The sequence below is a fragment of the Carcharhinus amblyrhynchos genome, chromosome 20, assembly GCF_965287045.1.
Source record: "Carcharhinus amblyrhynchos chromosome 20, sCarAmb.v2.hapA, whole genome shotgun sequence".
Lineage (NCBI taxonomy): Eukaryota > Metazoa > Chordata > Chondrichthyes > Carcharhiniformes > Carcharhinidae > Carcharhinus > Carcharhinus amblyrhynchos.
Window position 1 is genome coordinate 45971473 of NC_137343.1, and position 26148 is coordinate 45997620.

At 45.9% G+C, this 26148-nt stretch overlaps 1 long non-coding RNA gene across 1 annotated transcript in view; it reads left to right on the forward strand.

The window, feature by feature from the left end:
- Window positions 1-2743: 2743 nt before the first annotated feature.
- LOC145356198 (uncharacterized) overlaps window positions 2744-26148 on the forward strand; it is a 35150-nt gene continuing 11745 nt past the window's right edge. The window contains exons 1-2 of the long non-coding RNA XR_013889074.1: window positions 2744-2885; window positions 4767-4955. This is a non-coding gene — a long non-coding RNA (uncharacterized LOC145356198). The remainder of the gene's footprint in view (window positions 2886-4766; window positions 4956-26148) is intronic.

Sequence of the window (26148 nt, forward strand, 5' to 3'; positions counted from 1 at the left end):
TTGTCACCTCTTGTTCTTCCACCTTAGATCTGTCTTCCTCTGGAGACAGAGTAAATAAAGAGAAACTATCAAACTGTAACTTAATCCCTCGACCTTGGACCCAGTCTAATTAATCTCCTTGGACCCTCTTGAAAGCCTTCGAGTCCCTCCTAAAGTTTGGTGCCCAAAATTGGACAAACTATTCCAGCTTATCTCAAGCTCTCAAGACATCAGACAGATCTGGATGCTCTGATTTGGGCTGTGTCCACAGATATTTCCCAATTGCCAGGTTCGCGCAATGCCAGTTGGATGCAAAATAAAAGCAGGAATGTGACTTGTAGCAACTGTAGGGTTGCCAACTCTTCAGATTTGGCCTGGAGTTTCCAGGATTCGAAAATTAATCCCCAGGACACCGTTATGTGCATCACTGGAGAAAAATCATTGGGGACTTCTCAAAAAAACATTGTTTTCTTTGAACATTTCTCTTCCGGAATTATAAAAATACTGAAAATGGGAAGTGGACTGACAGTCAAAGGATCATCCAATTGGGTAATGAGTCTTCTTGTTTTCAGGTTGGTGTACAGTGCCTCACAAAGATGGAAGTGTTTGTTGGCTGACTAATGGCGGGAGCAAGTCATGTGATGAAATCTCCAGGAATACGTTTCGTCACAGTTGGCAACTGGACAGCCCAGATTGGTGAGTCAGATATTGGTATTTGCCTCCAGTTTGGGTAGTCCTGAGTTAGGACTTGCATAGAATTTACAGTAAAGGACCAGTCTCTTCAACCCAAATGCTCCACTGTAGCCTCCTTCCACACTAACTCTGTCAGCACAACCCTCTATATAGAACATAGAACATTCCAGCACAGTTCAGGCCCTTCGGCCCTCGATGTTGTGCCGACCAGTGGAACCAATCTAATGACCCTCTAACCTAAACTATTCCAATGTTATCCATATGCCTATCCACTGACCATTTGAACGCTCTTAAAGTTGGCGAGTCCACAACTGCTGCAGGCAGGGCATTCCACGCCCTTACTACCCTCTGAGTAAAGAACCTACCTCTGACACCCGTCCTATAATTACCACCCCTTAAGTTATAGCTATGTCCCCTCGTGTTAGCCATCACCATCCGCTTTCTCTCTAGTTCCTCTTGAATGTACCTTCACCACTCATCGCCCTATGGTAGCAAATTTCATAGAATCATAGAACCCTACAGTGCAGAAAGAGGCCCTTTGGCCCATCGAGTCTGCACTGCACACAATCCCAGCCAGGCCCTACCCCCATATCCCTACATATTATACCCACTAATCCCTCTAATCTCCACTATCCTGGACACTAAGGGGCAATTTCTTATCATGGCCAATCAACCTAACCCGCACATCTTTTGGACTGTGGGAGGAAACCGGAGCACCCAGAGGAAACCCACGCAGACACGAGGAGAATTTGCAAACTCCACACAGACAGTGACCCGAGCCGGGAATCGAACCCAGGACCCTGGAGCTGTGAAGCAGCAGTGCTAACCACTGTGCTACCGTGCCGCTCTCATCATAACCATTCTCTAGTGCAGGCAAGAACTTCCTCATGAATCCCTGATTTGATTTATTAATGACCCTTTGATGCATGACCCCTGGAGTCTCTCATATGTAGAAACATCATTTCTGTGTTAACCCAATCAAACTATTTTAAAGATCTAAGAACATAAGAACATAAGAAATAGGAGCAGGAGTAGGCCATCTAGCCCTTCGAGCCTGCCCCACCATTCAATAAGATCATGGCTGATCTGAAGTGGATCAGTTCCACTTTCCCGCTTTCTCCCCATAACCCTTAATCCCCTCGTTTATCAAAAACCCATTAACCCGCGTCTTAAAAATATTTAGCGAGGTAGCCTCCACCACTTCAACGGGCAGAGAATTCCAGAGATTCACCACCCTTTGAGTGAAGAAGTTCTTCCTCAACTCCGTTCTAAACCGCCCCCCCCCCCACTTTATCTTGAGGCTGTGCCCCCTAGTCCTGCTGTCCTCCATTAGACCTCCATTATCTCCATTAGACCTTCTCTTTTCTATGTTAAGTTTATTTATTAGTGTCACAAGTAGGCTTACATTAACACTGCAATGAAGTGAAAGTCCACTAGTTACCACACTCCGGTGCCTGTTTGGGTACACCAAGGGAGAATTTAGCATGGCCAGTGCACCTCACAGGCGCGTCTTACGGACTGTGGGTGGAAACCGGAGCACCCGGAGGAAACCCACGCAGACAACATGCAGACTCCACACAGACAGTGACCCAAGCTGGGAATCGAACCCGGGTCCCTAGTGCTGTGAGGCAGCAGCGCTAACCACTGTGCCACCGTGCCACCCATAGGAGAAAGAACTCCAGCCTGCTTAGCCTCTCAGTTTGAATATGATGTTTGCCAACTTTTGTTTGCAGCTTTTCTGGTCACCTTGTAATATGCAAAGCACTGTGAGTATGGTCCAGTGCAGATTCTCCACAGGTTTAATGTGACTTCTGTATTTATAATTTCTATTTCTCTAAAATTTAACCCCAGTTTTCATCTCGAGGCCCTGGCTGAAACTGATGATTGCCATCTGCGATTCCGAGAGTTGGGGCAAACATCAGGAAGAAGACTTTAGGAAGGGCATTCGGATTATTTAGCAAACCTCCCCCTGCCCCCCCCATGCTGAATCCGAGGCCCTGTGTGTGTGTGTGTGTGTGTGTGTGTGTGTGTGTGTGTGTGTGTGTGTGTGTGTGTGTGTGTGTGTGTACTTCCCTTGCCTTATTTTTGTAGTAAATCACAGCAGCTGCCAATGGCTTCAGGCTACTGTCAACTTTCATTTCTCTTCGATTCGAAGCTACGGAAAGATGATCTTTGGAGGCAGTCAGCGATTGGCAGATACTGATGGTGCCAGGGTAAGAAATGACTCAGGTTTGTTTAATAAAAAGCCTTGTTTTTTTCAGGAGGGGAGGGGGTGGCGGGGTCCTACGTCAGAAATGAGAATCAGAATTAAATGCTGCAATTTATATGCATGCCCGTCTCAGCTTTGGCCCCTCTCCGATTATAAGATAATTCAGTTCGTGTCGACTCCTGGCACCAACCCAGCGATGAGTCATTCCTTTGAGATCAGAACCTCACTGACATCATTCCCAAGAATAGAGTCAGGGTAATCGAACACGCCAGTAATTCTGACTCCACAAACGCACTGCAGGAGCTGACAGTGAGAAGCTGCAGAAACTGTCAGGGAGGGATCTTTGTCAGACGGAGGGGGGGTGGCGGGGGGTGTTGCTGGGCGATATAAGAAACTGTCCCTTTGTCATTGCAGCAGACTGGGTAGATTAACATAGGTCGGGTATTTTAAAATTCTTTTCTCTCCATGGTGTCTGCTGCCATACCACCCCCACCCACCAACTGCTCCACACCCCCACCCATCCCCACCACCATCACCACCCACCCATTCTCTTCAATCTTTTCTGCACCCTCTCCAGTATTTGGGCATCCTTCCTAAAGTGCACTGTCTGATACTGAAGTTAATACTTCAGCTTAGGCCGAACCAACATTTTATAAAGATTCACCATCATTTCCTTGTTTTTGTACACTCTGTATGACTTCTTAATTACTTTCTCAACTTGCCCTGTCACCTTTGCTGATCTGTATACATTTACCCCAAGGTCCCTCAGCTCCTTTTAGAACTCTATCTTTTGTTTATTTGTTATCTTTCCATATTCTTCCTACCAAAATGTATCACTTTGCTCTACTCTGTATTAAATTTCACTATTTGCCCATTCCGCCAGCTTGTCTATGTCCTCTTGATGTCTATCATGGCACAGGGGCTAGCATTGCTGCCTCGGGTTCAGTTCCCAGCTTGGGTTACTGTCTATGTGGAGTTTGTGCACTCTCCCCGTGTCTGCCTGGGTTTCCTCTGGGTGCTGTGGTTTCCTCCCGCAGTCCGAAAGACTGGTTAGGTGTGTTGGCCGTGCTAAATTCTCCTTCAGTGTGCCAGAACAGGCGCCGGAATGGGGCAACTTAGGGATTTTCATTGCAGTGTTAATGTGAGCCCACTTACTGGTGACACAATAAATAAATCACCATCCTCCTCACAGTTCATAAATACTTATTCTGAAATTTGCTCTGCGAAGCCAAGTGTAGGACATTAATACAGAAATAGTCCTGTCAATACCTGTGAACCCACCCCACCCCCCCCCCCCCCCACTCCCCCCACTCCCGAGATACCTTCCCCCCATCTGAAAAGCAACCATTCATTGCACTGACCTACTCTTGTTTTATTGTTAAGTACTCCTTTCAAATTGGGTAACTTCATACCCACACTGCTACTGTTATTGTACTGGTTTGACCTGCTATCTGGCACTTTAACAAATGCCTTCAGGAAATCCACACACGTCTCATCAATCCTCTTTTACTGCAGTGAGAGGCCCAAACAAATATATTAAACACAGCCTCCCATAAACAAATCTCGACTGGTCTTCCTTAATTAAAATAGATCTGTGTGAGCGACTGTTAATTTCTTCCTGGTTTGCCATTTCTAAATACTTTCCGATCACTGAGTTTAAACCAACGGTCAATAGTTCCCAGGCTTACCCACGCGCATTTTCTTAAACAAGGATGTAACATTTTTCACCCTGCGGCACTTCCTAAGTAGGATAGTGGCCTGTGACTTGCAATGTCCATCCTCTAAATCCCTGGATGATCTGGTCCTGGTGATTTATCAGTTTGAATTACAGGCAGCCTCTCTTTAGCAATTTTTAGCTCATCCAGTGACTAACTTATTTCAATAGGCTTCCAACTAGTGGCAGAGGAACATACGCTGCAGGAAAGGATGTCCCGAAGCATGGTACATTGGGGAGACCATGCAGACACTACGACAACGGATGAATGAACATCACTCGACAATCACCAGGCAAGAGTGTTCCCTTCCTGTTGATGAACACTTCAGTGGTCACGGGCATTCGGCCTCTGATCTTCGGGTAAGCATTCTCCAAGGTGGCCTTCACGACACACGACAGCGCAGAGTCGCTGAGCAGAGACTGATAGACAAATTCCACACACATGAGGACGGTCTCAACAGGGACGTTGGGTTCATGTCGCACTATCTGTAACCCCCATGACTTGCCTGGGTTTGTAAAATTTCACTAACTGTCCTGTCTGGAGACATTACACATCTCCTAACCTGTGCTTAACCCTCTCTCCACTCACATTGTCTGTACCTGTAAAGACTTGCATTCCAACTATCTCGTAAATTGAGTTTGTGTCAATGAATGCTCTGTTTGTGATCACAATTCTTCACTCACCTGAAGAAGGAGCGACGCTCTGAAAGCTTGTGCTGCCAAATATATCATTGGACTTTAACCTGGTGTTGTGGGACTTCTTACTGTAAATAAGGCAAAGCAGCCTTATGAGGATAGGTTGAGGGAGCTAGGTCTCTTCTCCCTGGAGAGACAAGGGTTGAGAGGTGATCTGATAGAGGTTTATAAAATGTTGAGAGGAATAGATAGGGTGGATTCTCGGAGGCTATTTCCCAGGGCTGAAATGGTCGCTACGAGAGGACACAGGTTTAAGGTGCTGGGGAGCAGGTACAGAGGAGATGTCAGGGGTAAGTTTTTCACTCAGAGGGTGGTGAGTGAGTGGAATCGGCTGCTGTCGGTGGTGGTGGAGGTGAACTCGTTGGGGTCTTTTAAGAGACTTCTGGATGAGTACGTGGGATTTAATGGGATCGAGGGTTATAGATAGGCCTGGTAGGTAGGGATATGATCGGCGCAACTTGTGGGCCAAAGGGCCTGCTTGTGCTGTAGTGTTCTATGTTCAGCCGACCGTACAGTGTGTTTACCCATTTAGCCATTACAGCAACACCCAATCACTACGTTCTCAAAGTATTACACAAAATGTGTCAAACACTGGAGTTTTCAAATGCCATCTTTTTGTTACTTCACCTATAATCTTTGAAACAAAGGCTGGGATTCTCCGTTTTCGCACATGCCTGTCAACACTACCAGCGGGAATGCTGAATTTAGTGCTTTGCCAAATCTCCGTTCACTGCAGCGGGACTGGAGAATCCCAGCTGTGGGTGAGGCTGGAGAATTCCAGTCAAAATGTCAAAAGTCATACAGTAAATCAGTGCCAGGTATGTTTATATATTCTCCTAACTCAACAATACCTCACAGATCTATATTCTTATCTCCCTGAAGTGGAATTTTCCAATTTATCTCTCCACACCAATGCCGCAGCTGTGTTTTAAAATATTTTAAATAACTCTTAATTTCCTCATTCACAAACATTCCCTTTAATGAACGATTTTTTTAAAAAGGAATGTGCTTTTATTTGTAGATTTTACTTCTAAAACTCTGCTGCATGTCTCAAGTCAGGAACTGTCCTCAGAGTCACTTCCATTTCTCTGAGAATATTCGCGATGTTCGTGTTAAACTTGTCTGACACCTTTCCGGGAAAGTCACCTCAGAGCTAAACGGCCCTGAGGAAGTTCCTGACCGAGGGATTTTCATTTATCTCCAACGTTCAGATAGTTTATAAATTGGGTGGCACAGTAGCACAGTGGTTAGCACTGCTGCTTCACAGCTCCAGGGTCTTGGGTTCGATTCCCAGCTCGGGTCACTGTCTGTGTGGAGTTTGCACATTCTCCTCGTGTCTGTGTGGGTTTCCTCCGGGTACTCCGGTTTCCTCCCACAGTCCAAAGATGTGCGGGTTAGGTTGATTGGCCATGCTAAGAAATTGCCCCTTAGTGCCCTGAGATGTGTAGGTTAGAGGGATTAGTGGGTATAATACGTAGGAGATAGGGACTGTGTTCGATGCAGACTCGATGGGCCGAAGGGCCTCTTTCTGCACTGTAGGGTTCTATGAATCTATGATTCTAAAGTCCTGGTGGAGGTTTTACCCATAGCTCTGTAAGTCTATGCACTGCCCAGTTCAAAGCAAACTATCCAGAGGAAGGCCAAGGTACAATTGGGTTCTGTCTGACCCCAGCTCAGGGGGCAATAAAAAATATTGCATTGTCCTCAGATCCCTGGAGAGAAACAGAAGCAAAAGTTCTCATATCTGTCTAATGGCTTGTGCTAGAAAATATCAGTTTAGCTATGAGGTGAAACAAGATTGATCTCTCGATACTCATCAATTATTTAGCCCGCAGTCTTTCTGCAGGCTCACACAGGGAGGCACAGTGGTCAGCACTGCTGCCTCACAGCGCCAGGGACCCGGGTTAGATTCTCGGCTTGGGTCACTGTCTGTATGAAATTTGCACATTTTTTTCCAAATCTTACATGGGTTTCCTCCGGGTGCTCCGGTTTCCTCCCACGCTCCAAAAAACATGTTGGTTAGGTGCATTGGCCGTGCTAGATTCTCCCTTAGTGTATCCGAACAGGCGCTAGAGTGCAGCTACCCAGGGATTTTCACCGTAACTTCAAGTGTTAATGTAAGCCTACTTGTGGTTTGAGTAAATAAATATGAGAAAGTTGATATGATGTGGTTGCAAGTGTCAGCTGTTGTTCAGTGGCATCATGCTGGCCTTTGAATCAGAAAATTGTTGCTTCAAGTCAAGAGAGCTGAGTACATACTCCAGCCCGATACCCAGCGCAGTACTGAGGGAGTGCTGCAACATTGGAGGTGCCATCTTTCAGATAAGACACCTTAAACTGAAGGTTTGTCTGCCTCTCCTGGAGACACTCTTCTGGAGAATTGTTCTTCCCACATCCGGCTGGACATTTTCCTGCTCAGGATTTTTACAGTAACTTCATTGCAGCATTAATGTGACATTAATAAATAAGCTTTAAACTTTAACAACCATAGGAACTATAAAAAATTACAGCTCAGAAACAGGCCTTTTGGCCCTTCTTGTCTGTGCCGAACCATTTTTTGCCCAGTCCCACTGACCTGCACTTGGACCATATCCCTCCACACCCCTCTCATCCATGAACCTGTCCAAGTTTTTCTTAAATGTTAAAAGTGACCCCGCATTTACCACTTTATCCGGCAGCTCATTCCACACTCCCACCATTCTCTGTGTGAAGAATCCCCCCCTAATATCCCTTTTAAACTTTTCTCCTTTCACCCTTAACCCATACCTTCTGGTTTTTTTCTCCCCCAGCCTCAGTGGAAAAAGCCTGCTTGCATTCACTCTATCTATACCCATCAAAATCTTATACACCTCTATCAAATCTCCCCTCATTCTTCTACGCTCCAGGGAATAAAGTCCTAATCTATTCAATCTCTCTCTGTAACTCAGCTTCTCAAGTCCTGGCAACATCCTCATGAACCTTCTCTGCACTCTTTCAACCTTATTTACATCCTTCCTGTAACGAGGTGACCAAAACTGTACACAATACTCTAAATTCAGCCTCACCAATGCCTTATATAACCTTACCATAACACTCCAACTTTTATACTCAATACTCTGATTTATAAAGGCCAATGTACCAAAAGCACTCTTTATGAACCTATCCACCTGTGACGTCACTTTTTGGGAATTCTGTACCTGTATTGCCATGGGTCACGGGTAGAGGAGGGCACTCACAATGTTAAAACGGCGGCACAGGCTCATTGGGCCAAAGGGCCTGTTTCCCGTGCTGTTTTGTTCTTTGTTCTTCTTTGTATTCCCAGATCCCTCTGTTCAGCTGCACTCTTCAGAGTCCTACCTTCACCCTGTACATTTTCCTGCTCAGGGTTTTACTTCATTGCAGTATTAATGTGATACTAATAAATAAGCTTTAAACTTTAACAACATTTATGCCTGAAACAACATCACTGAAACAGATGATCCAGTCACTAATACTTTTATGGGATCTTACTGTGCACATATTCCTAGATTGAAACAGTTACTACCCTTCAAAATGTTCTGTAAAGCACTTTGAGATTTTTTTGGGGCGGTGAAAGGCGCTACATAAATGCAAGTGCTTTCTTTTTAGAAGACAGGCTGTCGCTATGGGATTGTGGGTCTCAGCCTAAACCAGGTCAACAAGGCAGAGAATCCAAATGAAAATGTTTGGGTGCGTTACTGAAGGGCGGTGTGAAATATTATTGCCTTGTACTTTGGGGAGGAGATTCCCCTGAATCTCTGATCTGCCACCTGTTTTGCTGATCTTTAAAACCCCGAGCTAATGATTGGAACATTTTGTTGTTCCTTTCTTTTGACCGGAGGGGGAAAGCTGCCTCCAATCGCACTCGGAACGACAGCTGAGTTTACTCAGTGACTTCCCACCCCTGCGAAAGTGTCCGTGGCTCCGGGATGGAGGGGACAGTTACCCTTGACTGGAGGAGCTGTCGGGGAAAGTGGTCGGGAAGTATCAAGGATAAAGCTTTCTGCTGTTGTTTTTTCCCAGTCTCAGACTCTCAGTTCAGTCCACTGGGGAACAAAACTGTTCTCGGCCTTCCCTCCATCCCTGAGTCACTGCCGCCAGAGACATGGGCCATCTGGAAATGTTATATAGCCGCATACATTTCTCACAGAGAGCTGCTCCTTTCTCACTCGTTTAACATGAATTTACCTTTGTGAGAATATCAGTGATCACATTTTTCTCCCCCCAACAATTTGCCTTTTCCCTGGGAGAATTCTGACGATTTTCCCATAAACTAATTACAACCAGATTCCTCCAACTTTTCATTAGCGAATATCTACGATGCTGATCTGAGGTTACACATTCACTGAATGATAAAGCCATTCCTGAAATTTACTGGATGGATTTCCAAGTTCCTGATTACACAGCGACTGGTTACATATTCCCTGATTTGGAAAAAGTATTCAGATTTTGATCTTTTCTGGTCGCGATGGCAATCCACAGCAGTGTCAGAGAGTTAAATATTGTTGGTCTGTGTACCTGTCACACCTCCAGGGCCAGACACGCAGTCACACACTGTGTGTATGTAAACATATTCCATATGCAATCCAAAGATATGGACGCACACCCATCAATCTCACACGTGCACACAGAACACACTATACACGCACAGCACACAGAACACACACTATACACACACACACTATACACACACAGCACACAGAACACACACTATACACACACACAGCACACAGCACACACACTATACACGCACACAGCACACAGAACACACACTATACACACACACAGCACACAGAACACACACTATACACACACACAGCACACACACTATACACACACAGCACACAGAACACACACTATACACATACAGCACACACACTATACACACATAGCACACAGAACACACACAGCACACAGAACACACACTATACACACACAGCACACAGAACACACACTATACACATACATAAAACACACACAACACACACACATTGTGCACAACTCACAGCAAGACACACACACACACACACATACCACACACAAAGACACAGTACAACATTCTATTTAAGCTTCTCGCACACAAATACTAATACAAGTACACTCCACAGTGTACACACACTAACGCTCCCCATGAACATAGGCACTCACTCCACAGGCTGCATAAAGATGCACACACACACAATCCCATGCATCCACACATGGCTATTTCATACATAAATGTGCCACACACGTACACACACTCCACAGACTCAACTGACCAACAGTCCACAGATTTACACAGTCCCATACTGCACACACAGACACCTGGGCTACAAACCTCAGGTGCATGATGCCAGTATTTTTGGTGTTACGGATGTTATTTTGATGCTGAGATGTTTCAATGCCATGCATGGTAGCACAGTGGTCAGCACTGCTTCACAGCTCCAGGGATGTAGGTTCCATTCCCAGCTCGGGTCACTGTCTGTGTGGAGTTTGCACATTCTCCTCATGTCTGCGTGGGTTTTCTCCGGGTGCTCCGGTTTCCGCCCACAGTCCAAAGATGTATGAGTTAAGTTGATTGGCCATGCTAAAATTACCCCTTAGTACACTAGGATGCTTAGGTTAGAGGGATTAGCGGGTAAAATATATAGGGATATGGGGCTAGGTCCTGGGTGGGATTGTGGTCAGTGCTGTGAGAAGTAGTGTAATTTTTAAGGCTGCAAGAGCTAACAGTACAATCAGCAGTGATGGACGAGTTCAGCAGCATACAGAAAGGGGGAGGCACATGACAGACAGTTAACTAGGTTACACGAAACAGATAACCGCAGTGATGAGATTAAGCGCAAAATGGGAGTTGAGAGAGTGTTAATTGAAGGAATGACACAATACAAGCCATTTACAGTGTTTAAAGTTAACAAGGTTAACAGCCAAATAAGGGGGAATAACACAATACAAGCCATCACAATGTTTGAAAAACAGTATAAAATGTGCTGCAAATCTATGTAAGGGGTGCCTATTTTGACTAGACACCCGGTCTTGCAAGAACGACAAATAAAATCTTGCTCCTTCAGAACTTGACTTGACTAAATTGTTTAACTGTGAGCTGTGTTTCTCACAATTGGGGGCTCGTCCGGGATCCTAACATCCCTGGTAGGGAGGTTGCCAGTGACAACTGGGAAGACGCGTCCCGTTCCAAATTGAATGGTCCCAGGTGTTCATCGGTGGGCCTCTCTGCCACTGACTGTTGAGAATCCTAGGAAAGTTGTTCTGAACGAGTAAGTGGGAAACGATAGGCACCGTCGTGTGGTCGGGCAACGCTGTGCACGGACCAAGGTAAGAAAAGTGACTTTTAAGTATTGCCTTGGCGACCGGGTCGTGGTAGGTAAACCATGGGAAGTGGGGGTAGTAGGACAAAGTCCCCCGGGAAAGGTGCTGGGAATCCGCGGAGAAAGGGTGGGGCCCCAGGGAACATCCCTCCAGAAAGTCCTTTGGGACGGATGTTGGAAGAAGGGTGGGGCCCCAGGGAACATCCCTCCAGAAAGTCCGTTGGGAAGGATGTTGGAAGGTTTGGGCACTAGTACTAGGGATAAAAACAAGACGACAATGATGAAATATTGTGCTTTGTTTGGGTGAAGGAACCAATCAGGAGTCCGTCCGTCTTCTGGCCAAAGTACGGTTCGGTTGAGGATTGGGTTTGTCAGATTCTTAATAAATATGTGAGACAGAAGCAGCCGGCGTCCCAGGAAGGAATTGATCATGCAAGTTGCTGGATAATGTTAATTTAGGGGCTGCGGGGGAGGTTATGTGATGAGGGAGCAGAGGAAAGTCGAATAAGGGAGGTGCCCCTAGAGGCACTGGAGTTTGTGGATGGGTCACGAAGTATATAGATGGATCAGCATGAATGGGATGGACCTACAATTGGTCTGAGCAGAAAGAGGTAGAGAGAAGTATGTCAGTGGAACTGGGAACCCTGACATGGGCTTTTACTGAGGTGCGGGGAGAACGCTAATAGTGGTTATGTATTTGGAATTGTGCATGACTATATGACTGTTTGAGAGAGAAAGGGATTTGTCACGACATGAGGCACCCGAATCAAACATGGTCAAATTTATTAGAGGCCAGTGAGCTCCCATCAGTAAAGGGTTAAAAAGAGACAAGCAGGCTGACTCTGTATGGTACAGAGAGAGAGAGAGAGAGAGAGGGTGTAACTGTGTAATTGAGACCCTCATGTGATGTAATAGATATAGCCAATCAAAGTGAATTGCTTTAAGTTTTTAAGTTTACTAAATTATGTAGGGATCGGACAGAAATTTGAATTCTGCCAAGTGGGAAAGGTGGCATTATATTGCATCTTAAAGTTGTGAGGAGAGATAACCATTTAGGCACACAGTAGATTTGATTTTGTACTTGCCTGTGTTGGTTACAAAGGCAGAGCTGTAGAAATAATTAAACATGTAGATTGCACATTAGAATGCTTTCAGTATTTCTTCGTGCATCTGTGCTCCAAGTGATGTTTTGTTTTATTGTACCAGAATTGTAAGAAGGTGCAAGGGTCTTGATTTAGTGAGGATATTTAATGGTGATAAAAATAAATCTTATTTTGGATTTTCTGAATCAGGCTTTAGTTAATTAAACTGCTGTACTTTGACTCACAATTAGTCTCAGAGGTATCTTTACCGACAAGGATTGGTGCCGAAACCTGGGATCTGTTTACGGGTCCGGTTGAATGGCCACAACTGGAGCTCCGGAACAGATTACCAAATTTAAGGGAGTGAATCAAAGTACAGTAGGTGCTCATCTGTGATGAAAAAGTGTGAGTGTGTGTGAGAGGTCTGAGCTGAGCACGTACAGACAAGGAGGCATCTGTCTTTACACCTAGCCCTAGACCAGTTGTTAAGAGGGGTAGCCCCCTACGCAAAGCTCAGGAGTTTGAAGTGGGTGTAAAGGCTAGAGAAGGATGCCTGGGATGTGGTGTTCAGACGTGAGTAAGAAAGAAAGCCGGCTTAATAGTGTGAGCTTAAAGGTGTAAGCTCACGAGTGTAAGCGGTGGTACGGAGGGGACTGATCACCCCTGATAGGTATCACCGGACTGTGATAAGAGCGACCTAGGGGTGGGATCCATTTCACCCACTAGATCAACAATGGAAATGATTGAAAAAAAAGGACAGAACTAAGAAAATTGGAATTCTCTTAGTTCGAATTAATTGAACAGGTTTAAACCAGATTAATTGAACACATCTCAGTCTTGGGTAAAAAAATATTGGGCTGACGACAAGGAGAAAATTAAAACGTCAGAATCACAGATTAGAGAGTTAGAAAAGAGAAACCAAACAAAGAAAATAGCAGTATTGTTAATACATCAGTTAGCTGGACTAATTGAACAAGTAGTCACTTCCACTAAGAAGTGGAGTGGGGATAAAAAAGATTAAGGAATTAGAATTCAGAGTAAGGGAACTGGAGAAACAAAACCAAGTGTTAGAAGACTACTGCAGAGGGACATCACCTCCCTACCCCGGCAGTATTAACAGACGGACAGGAACAGCAAATAGACCCGATAGTCTGGGCAGGGGAAGGAAACCGAGGGGGATTAGACGCTCCTCCTCTGCAAATAAATTTAAAAGAAGGAGAGACGGTGTGTGTTAAGCAATACCCTATACCTTTGCAAGAAAAAAAAAGGATTACAGCCAGTAATTGAAGGATTGGTTAGAGATGGACTGTTAGAACCCTGCATGTCCCCTTATAATACCCCTATATTGCCTGTAAAGAAGCCTGAGGGAACGTACCGCCTGGTACAGGACCTAAGGGCCCTGAACCAGATAGTGACGATGCGACACCCCGTTGACCCTAATCCTTATATTTTATTAAGCAAGATTCCTCCTGATCACGGATGGTTCAGTGTAGTGGACCTAAAAGATGCATTCTGGACATGCCCACTGGTGGAAGAAAGTCGAGACTTATTTGCTTTTGAGTGGGAAAATCCTATCACAGGACGGAAACAGCAGTTCAGGTGGACAGTGCTCCCACGGGGGTTCACAGAGTCCCCAAATCTTTTCGGTCAAGTCTTAGAGCAGGTGTTAGAAAGATTTAAAAAGCCTGATGAAATCACGTTACTACAATATGTAGATGACCTACTCGTAACAGGAGGAGGAAAGGAAAAGGTAATAGAAGCCACAAATAGCTTATTGAATTATCTGGGACAACAGGGATTCAGGGTGCCAAAGAAAAAGCTGCAGTACGTAGAGAAGGAAGTTAAATACCTTGGACACCTAATCAGTGAGGGAAGGAGAAGAATAGATCCAGAAAGAATACAAGGAATCCTAGATCTAAATATACTATGGACTAAAAAGGAACTTAGGAGGTTCTTGGGATTAGTAGGATACTGTAGATTGTGGATCAAAGGGTACGCACAGAAAACTAAACAACTATATTTGAAACTGTTAGAAGAAGAACCTAATGTTTTAAAGTGGACAGAGGATCTAAGCTGATAATAGAAACGAAACTCCCTTGGACTAAGTGCTTACCAAAAGCACTTTTGCGTATTTGTACAGCTCCTCGAAAGGATTTGGGTTTATCCCCCTATGAAATGCTTATTTGGACTACCTTATATGGGGGCAGTCGGGGAGTTACCGGTTCCTGAAATGAATGATCAATTTGTAAAGAAATATATACTGGGCCTGTCCTCCTCGATATCTTCCCTTAGGAAACAAGGATTATTGTCGCAGACTCCAGCCCTCGACTTCACGGTACATACAATTCAACCAGGAGATTGGGTCCTGGTAAAGTCATGGAAAGAAACTAAGCTGCAACCGGAATGGGAGGAACCATATCAAGCACTCCTAACAACTGAGACAGTAATCAGGACTGCTGAAAAGGGGTGGACACATCATACTATAATCAAGGGACTGGTAAAACCTCCAGATAATTCCAACACGTGGATGGTCAAACTGACTGAAGAACCTTTGAAGCTGAAATTTAAAAGACTCTAAATAATCAATTTTTAGTTGCGGCGTGAGCGCGGGAAAGGAACTGTTTTGAATTAAGTTCTCTCCTAAAAGGTAACGAGAAAGGGATAGAATGGAAGGGGTAACCTGGATAATGCTTTCCTTCCTCTTGTCCAAGAGAGTACTTACAAGTATGGGATATAATTCAGATAAGTTAGAAGAGGACAAGGGAAACACTATGAGCTCAGTTACGGTTCTGGATCTCACTACAACACAGGTAGTAGAGACAGACCTGTGTTCTTTGGTAATATGTGGGGATCTGGTGAGCCAGCAAAAATATTCGGTAGAATCCTTACAATTTTATGCCGACGGAAAGTATCCTTGGGGTAAACTCCCTTCCATAATATCCCTTCATCAGAAACATATGCAGCCAAGATCAGAATGCCTAGATAAGGAATACAATCTTATAGGGACCAAATGGACTGAAAAAAAAAATAAGCAGTCCAGTCTTAGATCCTAAGAACCTCTCCCGGTACTCCATAGCTGGTGGGCCCTTCTTTACAGGTAACTGGACCAGGGACCAACAATTGCACCAGGCAGTATTTGGAATTAGGGTAAAGGAGGGAGGAAAAGATAGCAAATTGAAATGTTGTTTCCGAATCTATGTAGATAAAAATTTGAAAACACCTGACTAGAATGATAAGGTTCCCCAAAACGACCCAGGGGCAGTAAGAGTGGTCGAAGTAAACAACCTAAAACAAATCCTTGAAATAGAGACTGGGTATGAGGAGACTAATGCCTGGGTAGAATGGGTCAAATACACTGTAAAAAGCTTAAATAAAAGCAATTGCTATGCCTGTGCGTCTGGGAAGCCAGTGGCCCAAATAGTACCCTTCCCTCTGGGATGGAAACGCGACAGAAGAGGTATGGAGTGCATGTTAGCCCTGTATCAAGAAAAGGAAGCATGGGGCAACCCGAACTGCACATCCCTATCCCTGATGTTCCCTCCTGTGGAAGCAAAGAACTTAAAAACTCCCCCTCAGTTTCTCACTGCCGTTGTGAATCACACTTCATGTGTGAACCGACAAAGGGCAGAGTTAACTCATAATATGGGGGAGTTAGAATCATGCTCAGAGGTCAGGAGCATTACAGAGAACGGAATGGGAGGGAACTATTCATCATTGAAAATCCCCAGAGCAGATATATGGTGGTATTGTGGAGGAAGGGTACTGAGGCCAACTCTACCCCCTCAGTGGAAAGGTACATGTGCAATTGTCCAATTGGCTATACCATTTACCCTGGCATTTGAAAAATCAAAAGGATCAGGAAAAACAAGAGATCAGTGATAGGAATTTCTTTTGATGAAAAGATATATCTAGATCCCATAGGAGTGCCTCGGGGAGTTCCAGATGAACTTAAAGCTCGAAATCAGATTACAGCTGGGTTTGAATCCTTGTTTTGGTGGGTAACAATAAATAAGAACGTAGATTGGATAAATTATATAAGATTGGGACGAGCAAGTGAATAGTATGTTAGCCAAACTGGAACAACCTACTCGCGCATATCTGGACTAAACCTGGAAAAAGGGATGCTAGTGAAAAATTACAGACTGTAAAAAGAAAAGGGGGGATTGTGAGAAGTAGTGTAATTTTTAAGGCTGCAAGAGCTAACAGTACAATCAGCAGTGATGGACGAGTTCAGCAGCATACAGAAAGGGGGAGGCACATGACAGACAGTTAACTAGGTTACACGAAACAGATAACCGCAGTGATGAGATTAAGCGCAAAATGGGAGTTGAGAGAGTGTTAATTGAAGGAATGACACAATACAAGCCATTTACAGTGTTTAAAGTTAACAAGGTTAACAGCCAAATAAGGGGGAATAACACAATACAAGCCATCACAATGTTTGAAAAACAGTATAAAATGTGCTGCAAATCTATGTAAGGGGTGCCTATTTTGACTAGACACCCGGTCTTGCAAGAACGACAAATAAAATCTTGCTCCTTCAGAACTTGACTTGACTAAATTGTTTAACTGTGAGCTGTGTTTCTCACAGTGCAGACTCGATGGGCCGAAGGGCCTCTTTCTGTACTGTAGGGTTCTATGAATTCTATGAATCTATGCCACACACATCCCTGTTATAGACTGTGTCCAACCTCACTTTGAATAGTTTATTTGCATAGGCAGTGTGTTGATATTTTGCAGATTAGGCAATTTTTGATGTTAGTCGGGTTATAACGCTAATCTGATACCAGTGGTATCATTTACAAACTGAATAGTGTAAAAGCATGATGAATGTGCATTCAGGAGCAGGAAGGAGCGCACCCCCATCCAACCCAACCCCACATTCACTCCCTGAGCGGCTGAGAAGGAGGGGGTGAATTTCACCTTGCTGATGATGTGTCTGTAACTGTAACCCGCAGCAGTGAATACAACCCCAATCTCCCAACACACCCTCCCTACACTCTGATACCAGCCAGCACAGGGTCTGCTTTGTCACAAATCGGGAAAGAAAACTCACCACAAAACAAACATCCCAAACCACATTTATAAATAAAAAATATCCAATATTCCATCCGATCATTCACACTTGTGCATTTCCCCCAACGTGCGTCTACCTTGGTGAAGGTGGAAAAAAAGTCATAAAGATGGGTACGTGGCATAAAAATAGCTGTCTGGCACATGAGGGGTTAAAAGGCATTAAACCTGCACTGACTTCCAGCACAGACACTGACTTTCAAACACAGACAATCACTTAACATTTAAACCACGGGACGGACAGTTAACTGAATTAAAACAGGGAACAGACCCTTCAGGAGGCCAGGCACCTTAAAAGAGATAAAGATAGTCCTGGGATAATGGGGTCTGATAGGGAGATGAAGAACAGGAAAGCATAAACACAAAGGAACCATGTACTGCAAGAATAGAATAAATTAAGTCATTGATAAGAGGAAATGTACCCATTCATGGAACAATGTGATATTGAAAGGATAATGGCTGTAGCTGTCCATAATAATGAGCTGAGAAATGTTGTACCCATTTGACTATAACGATGTGATAATTGTGTCCGGTCCACCTATTGTGTAAAGGGTATAAAGGTAGACTGCTTCTGTTGCTTCATCGAGAGAAGGGAGCTGTCCAGTACTGCGGAGTGCTGGTCCCTTTTCTCCACGAAGCTTTGTTAAATAAACTGTATTGTTGTCCCTCCAGTCTGACTCCAAAGTGGTAATTTTTACTACAACGCATGGATTTTTGTGTGTCTCCAATCCCAGTAGCTGCAGGGTGACTGGGTGAGTTTCACTGAGGGGGGGTGGGTGGGTGGGAGAGGAGGAGGAACTGTATGTGACACTGGAGGTCGGCCTTGAGCAGCTCTAACCTGGAGACCCCCAGCTGGGGAGCCCAGCAGCTGAAGCAGTGAGCTGGCTGGCTGGAAGCAGCGAGGTGAGGTGGCTGTGCTGTCCCTGTGTGAGAGAGAACAGGTTCATTCTCTGCGAGGGAGCTGTCTCCCCTGTCGGCCCTGCCTCAACAAGCCTGGTAACCACCTGGAGTCAGAAGTCTCACAACACCAGGTTAAAGCCCAACCAGTTTATTTGATATAAACCCACAAGCTTTCGGGGTTTGCCCCTTCGTCAGGTGACAAACATCTGGAGGACAGAAACATCTTGACTCTGGCATCTGTAACAATCTGAGCCTGTGTGACTTCAGTCTGAGCTCCTGCCTCAGCACATTGGGTGACTTTTTATTTATTCACGCGTGGGACACGGGCATCGCTGGCTCGCCAGCATTTATTGCCCATCCCCAGTTGCCTGCGGGCAGTTGAGAGTCAACCACATTGCTCTGGAGTCACAGACCAAGTAAGGAGTCTGACAACACCAGGTTTAACTCCAACCAGTTTATTTGATAGTAAACTCACAAGCTTTCGAGGTTCCCCTCTTCGTCAGCTGGATGGAAAGTTCACCTGCTGAAGAGGGAAATCTCGAAAGCTTGTGAGTTTACTGTCAAATAAATCGGTTGGAGTTAAACCTGGTGTTGTCAGACTTCTTACTGTGTCTACCCCAGTCCAACGCCGGCATCTCCACATCAACACAGACCAAAACAGAAAGAAATCCCACAAGACCAGTTTAAAATCCAAACAGGTTTATTTGTAGCAAAAGCCACAAGCTTTCAGGACAGCCTTCGTCAGGTGAAGGGACAGGCTGCCCTGAAAGCTGGCGGCTTTTGCTACAAATAAACCTGTTTGGACTTTAAACTGGTCTTGTGGGATTTCCTTCTGTTTTACCCCAGTCCAACGCCGGAATCTTCACATCGTCACAGACCAGATCAAGTAAGGTCGGCAGATTGGCTTCCCTAAAGGACGTTACTGAACTAAATGTGCTTTTCCGACCATTAACTATGGTTTCACAGTCATCAGTACATTCTTAATTCCCGATATTTTTTTATTGAATTCAGGTTCCAGCAGCTGCTGTGATGTTGTGATGGTCGCTGAAACATTGGCAGACGGCTGCTCGCTCAGGGTTAGCTCTACGTCTGTACTCCAGGAGTGGAAGCTGGAAAGGCTGGGCTCCAGGCTCTGGGGAAAGCCCTGTTGGTGAGAGACATTGCCATGTCCCTTGCCAGTTTTCTGGTAGAACTTCAGCGCGGAGGAGGATGAGAGGTGACTTAATAGAGGTTTATAAGATAATGAGGGGGATAGATAGAGTGGACATGCAGAGACTATTTCCTCGGGTGGATGTAGCTGTTATTAGGGGGCATAAATATAAGGTTCGTGGTGGGAGATATAGGAGGGATGTCCGGGGTAGGTTCTTCACTCAGAGAGTGGTTGGGGTGTGGAATGCACTGCCTGCTGTGATAGTGGAGTCGGACACTTTAGGAACTTTCAAGAGGTTATTGGATAGGAACATGGAGCACTCCAGAATGATAGGGAGTGGGATAGCTTGATCTAGGGTTTGGACAGAGCTTAGCACAATATCGAGGGCCGAAGGGCCTGTACTGTGCTGTAATGTTCTATGTAATCCTACAGTGTAGAAGGAGGCCATTCAGCCCTATCCCCATAACCCCACACATTTACCCTTTCTAGTTCCCCTGACATTAAGGGGCAATTTAGCATGGCCAATCCACCTAACCCACACATCTTTGGACTGTGGGAGGGAGCTGGAGTGCCCAGAGGAAACCCACACAGACACAGGGAGAATGTGCAAACTCCACACAGACAGTGACCCGAGCCAGGAATGGAACCCAGGTCACTGGAGCTGTGAGACAGCAGTGCTAACCACTGAACCACCGCATCACCCATTGCCAGTGCGCCAAGCATTGCTGGATGCTGACCGATCAGTCTTTCTCTATACACAATCCCACCTGAAGCTCAAAGTTTTAAGTTTATTTATAAGTGTCACAAGTAGGCTTACATTAACACGGCAATGAAGTAACTGTGAAAATCCCCGTGTTGCCACACTCTGGCACCTGTTCGGGTACACTGTGCCACCTGGAGAATCCTTGCGGGGTTTAAGCTGCTAGTGAACTGAGCTGTCCTTACCTCCTGCTGTAGCTGCAGGTATCTGTGCTGTGACCACACACCGATCCCACCTCGCGAGAGCGCTCAGTATCTGTGCTGCGAGCTGCAAAACTTGCCCCGTGTAAAGGTGTCGTTTTACTGCACTGTAGGATTCTATAATTCTGACAGAAAACTCTTCAACGTCTGTCAGCAACAGGGCTTTCCTCGGAGCCTGGAGGCCAGTCTTTCCAGAATTAACTCCTGGAGTACAGGAACAGAGCCAACCCTGAGCGAGCGGCCGTCTGTTTCATCATCAGGGTGTCCTTCCTCTTCCAATTCCTCAGTACCGGCAGGCCAAGCTGTACAAAGAACAACCCAGCACAGGAAACAGGCCCTTCGGCCCAACAAGCCCGCGCCGCCAACTTAACAATGTGAGTGCCTCATCCACCTATGACCTTTGTCTATGCCTATTGGACTCCACAATAAAGGAATTATAACCAGATTGAGGGAAAACTAATTTAGGGACCAATCAGCCTAAGAGCACATCTTTGGGGTGTGGGAGGAAACTGGAGCACCCGGAGAAAACCCACGCAAGCACGGGGAGAATGTGCAAACTCCCGCAGACACCGACCCAAATCCATGTATCTGCACAGCAAACAGTGATAGTCACTGAGCTGTCGTGTTGCCTGTCAGATGGTCCAGTTTAACGTACACTAATGCTGTAGTTCTTGGGAATCTGTAACGAGGCAGGCGTGGAAATAGGGTTGCTGTGAGGGTTGCAAAGAGATAGGTCCTAAAATCATCAGGTAAATCAGAAGAGATTGTAGGATGACAGAGAAGTGGACGATGAGAAGGAGAATTAATAATGAGCACAAGGACCTCTATCATTCAAATCTCAGGCGTGTCCATTCCAGTGATGTGGATACTGTCTGCTCCATGGTGGTAAAAACCAACAGCCAATTCTCCCCTGGGCCGACCTGCAGGAGAGTAGTGGGTGTGACAATGTGTTTGGCTGATTTGACTGTCAGGGTTGAATAGTTGGCAGTGTGTTCAAGCTGAGATGTGGGTGCGAGGCTTCCTCGTGTGTGAGGGTCAGGTGTAGCTGTGAGTGTGAAATGTGAGTAGTCATGGATCAAAATTGCTGGTGAGTGAGTGAGTGAATCCCGACTGGAAGCTATTCTTCCCACTGAGTCTGCACTGACTCTCTGACAGAGCCTCTTACCCAGGCCCCGTCTCCCTCTTACCCAGGCCCCGTCTCCCTCTTACCCAGGCCCCGTCTCCCTCTTACCCGGGCCCCGTCTCCCTCTTACCCAGGCCCCGTCTCCCTCTTACCCAGGCCCCGTCTCCCTCTTACCCAGGCCCCGTCTCCCTCTTACCCAGGCCCCGTCTCCCTCTTACCCAGGCCCCGTCTCCCTCTTACCCGGGCCCCGTCTCCCTCTTACCCGGGCCCCGTCTCCCTCTTACCCGGGCCCCGTCTCCCTCTTACCCGGGCCCCGTCTCCCTCTTACCCGGGCCCCGTCTCCCTCTTACCCGGGCCCCGTCTCCCTCTTACCCGGGCCCCGTCTCCCTCTTACCCGGGCCCCGTCTCCCTCTTACCCGGGCCCCGTCTCCCTCTTACCCGGGCCCCGTCTCCCTCTTACCCGGGCCCCGTCTCCCTCTTACCCGGGCCCCGTCTCCCTCTTACCCGGGCCCCGCCTCCCTCTTACCCGGGCCCCGTCTCCGTTACTCCAGGCATTTACTCCACTAATCCCCCTATCCTACACAGCTTGGGACACTAAGGGCCAATTCAGCACGGCCAATCCATCTAACCTGCACATATTTGGGCAGTGGGAGGAAACCCATACAGACATGGGGAGAATGTGCAAACTCCACAGGGTCACCCAAGACTGGAACTCAGGTCCCTGGCGCTGTGAGGCAGCAGTGCTAACCACTATGCTGCCTGGTTGTGTGCAGTTTTGTGTGTGCAGAATTGTGCAGTGTGTGAGGCTAGGGTGGCACAGTGGTTAGTATTGCTGCCTCACATTGCCAGGGAGCTGGGTTCAATTTCTAGCTTGGGTCACTGTGTGGAGTCCGCACGTTCTCCCCACGTTTTTGTGGGTTTCCGCCGGGTGCTTCGGTTTCCTCTCAGACTCGGAAAGATGCACTGATTGGCCATGCTAAATTCTCCTTCAGTGTACCTGAACAGGCGCCAGAGTGTGGGGACTAGGGGATTTTCACAGTAACTTCACTACAATGTCAATGTCAGTCTACTTGAGACACTAACAAAAAAAAATCATTTTGAAGAGTGTGGTATATGCAGATGCGTTCACTGACCTCGACTATTCATGTTCAGGTCATTGGAATTCTTGTCGCATCCTGACTTGGAGCTAGATTGCTGGCAATGACTGTAATATCATCACAGTGTTTATCTGGGTGGCTTCCTGGTCCCCGATGAGTGAAGGATCTCACTCTTCCTGTCCAGTTTCTTCACCAAGAGAAATTTGGAGCTCACTTTCTGCTCTGTTGGATCATTCTTCAATTTTTCTCCCCCACTTCCAGCTTGGGTTGACGCCCCTCCTGAAAGTTCAGAAGGATGAGGGGGGATCTTATAGAGACGTATAAGATAATGAAGGGGATGGATAGGGTAGAGGTAGAGAGATTCTTCCCGCTTAGAAAGGATAGCAGGACTAGAGGGCACAGCCTCAAGATAAGGGGGGGACAGTTTAGATCAGAGTTGAGGAGGAACTTCTTCACTCAAAGGGTGGTGAATCTCTGGAATTCTCTGCCCGTTGAAGTGGTGGAGGCTACCTCGCTAAATATATTTAAGTCACGGGTAGATAGGTTTTTGATAGACAGGGGAATTAAGGGTTATGGGGAGAAAGCAGGAAAGTGGAACTGATCCACTTCAGATCAGCCATGATCTTATTGAATGGCGGGGCAGGCTCGAAGGGCTAGATGGCCTACTCCTGCTCCTATTTCTTATGTTCTTAAATGGACAGTCTACAAAAATCAACACCAAATTTCTCAGTGGACAGAAAAATGAAAGCCGGGGAGGTTGGAATACCATTTTCTCAGTACCAGTATATTTGTGCATTTCTCGGTAAGTGTGTCACGAGTGTGTCACGTCAACTCACGCCTGTGCACATGTTCCGAGCTGGCCCCAACTGCAAATGCAAGCTTTCTCCCCTGAGTCTCAGTGAGAGGTGTGTACGTGCCTCTGTGTCCTGGGGAGTTACAGAACTATTTTAGATTGACTGTGAGAAAAATCAAAAAAAAAACTTTGCTTATCCATGAGTCACTTTCCACTTTTAACATTTTCATGGTGATTTGATTCAGCGAAGTTTCTTTGTGTTAACGATTTTAGAGAGAGGGAGGAAAATGACACAAAAAGAACAAATTAAAAGTAGCTGAGATGTTGGACGATGCCAACATTAATAACAGAGAACAGAAGTTAGATCAGGAGAAAGGACAACGTGCATCTGCCAAGTATTAAAGTATACAGTATAATTTGTTGTTTTTCCCTTGGATCAGTATCCTTGTGATATGCTTTGATCAGTACAAAGTAAAAAGCTTCAACATGTCTCTTTTTCAGCAATACTCCATGTCCTGTCCTACCAAAATACTGTTTGTTCTCTGGATGTTAATAAGACCACATTTATTGATTATGTTGAGTTGACTTAAAGATGAAATTATTAGCAGTCATAGAATCCCTACAGTACAGAAGGAGGCCATTCAGCCCATCGAGTCTGCACTGTCCCTATTCCCCTAAACTCGTATTTACATTTACCCTGCTAATCCCCCGACACTGGGGTCAATTTAACCTAACCCACACATCTCTGGACTCACCGTCGGGATTGGTATGTGGTATGTATGACTTTTCACTCCCTTCAGGAAATGATGTATATAAAGTAAAATAACATTGAGTTTTGGGGGAGAAGAGTTAATATTTTACTGATATTGTTGCTGATTTTCCTTTACTCTGTGGGGATTGCTCCAGTTTCTCTGTCAGTACGAAATATTTGCAGCTCAGGTAGAACAAGCAGTGGTTAGAATTTATGAAAGCTGGCATCCGTTTAGTGATGTGAGTAGTTATTGTTTCCTTTACTTTTTGAATCTGGAAGGCTGCAAATGCCTCAATTCCAGATGCTGAGTTTGTTTCTCAGTCAAGTGGGTAGGTGAGCTGCCAGTTTTGAAGAGCTGTCTCATTGCCAATTGTTCGCGCCGCACGGCCAGCTTTCCATGACGTCATTCCCATAAGAACATAAGAAATAGGAGCAGGAGTAGGCCATCTAGCCCCTCGAGCCTGCCCCGCCATTCAATAAGATCATGGCTGATCTGAAGTGGATCAGTTCCACTTCCCCGCTTTCTCCTCATAACACTTAATTCCCTTGTCTATCAGAAACCTATCTACCCGTGACTTAAATATATTTAGCGAGGCAGCCTCCACCACTTCAACGGGTAGAGAATTCCAGAGATTCACCACCCTTTGAGTGAAGAAGTTCCTCCTCAACTCTGTTCTAAACTGCCCCCCCGCCTTATCTTGAGGCTGTGCCCCCTAGTCCTACTGTCCTTTCTAAGCGGGAAGAATCTCTCTACTTCTACCCTATCCATCCCCTTCATTATCTTATACGTCTCTATAAGATCCCCCCTCAGCCTTCTAAACTCCAACAAGTACAGACCCAGTCTATTTAGTCTCTCTTCATAGTCCAACCCCCTCATCTCCGGTATCAGCCGAGTGAACCTTCCTGCCAATATCTCTCGGAAAATGTCCAGTCCAGGCACTATTTCCAGCATCAGTCAGAATTCACCTCCCCTTTAAGAGGTGTAAAGTGCCTTTAAATGGTTCTGGCCTCTCAGAATCTTGCTCTCCCTATTTGCATGGCTGTCCCACAGCAGACTTGGTGCTGGTTGGTAACAAACGAGCAGCGTGAAGCTTTGCTCTGTTCCTTCTGTTGTATGTTTATTGATTCTCCTTTTTACATCCACAGGTGATTGGGTCCGCCTTGTTGTCCAACAAGGGGCATACACGCAGTGGGTCGTGCGAGGGCTGCTCTTGGATGTTGCTTCGAGAGTTGCCTAGTGCTTCACGTCGTTAGTGTACGCTTAAACTGGACCAACTGACGGGCAACACGACAGCTCAGTGACTATCACTGTTTGCTGTGCAGATACAGGGACCCGGGTCAGATCTCCGGTTTGGATCAGTGTCTGTGGGAGTTTGCACATTCTCCCCGTGCTTGCGTGGGTTTTCTCCGGGTGCTCCAATTTCCTCCCACACCCCAAAAACGTGCTTTTAGGCTGAATGGTGTCGATAAATTGTCCCTAAATTGGATCTCCCTTAATCTGGCGCACATATAATTCCCTAAATTTGCACCCCCTTTATTCTGGAGTCCATGAGATGCAGGCAAAAATCGTAGGTAGAAGAAGGATTGGAATGGGGCACTCACTGAGTGTTAAAATGGGCGGCACAG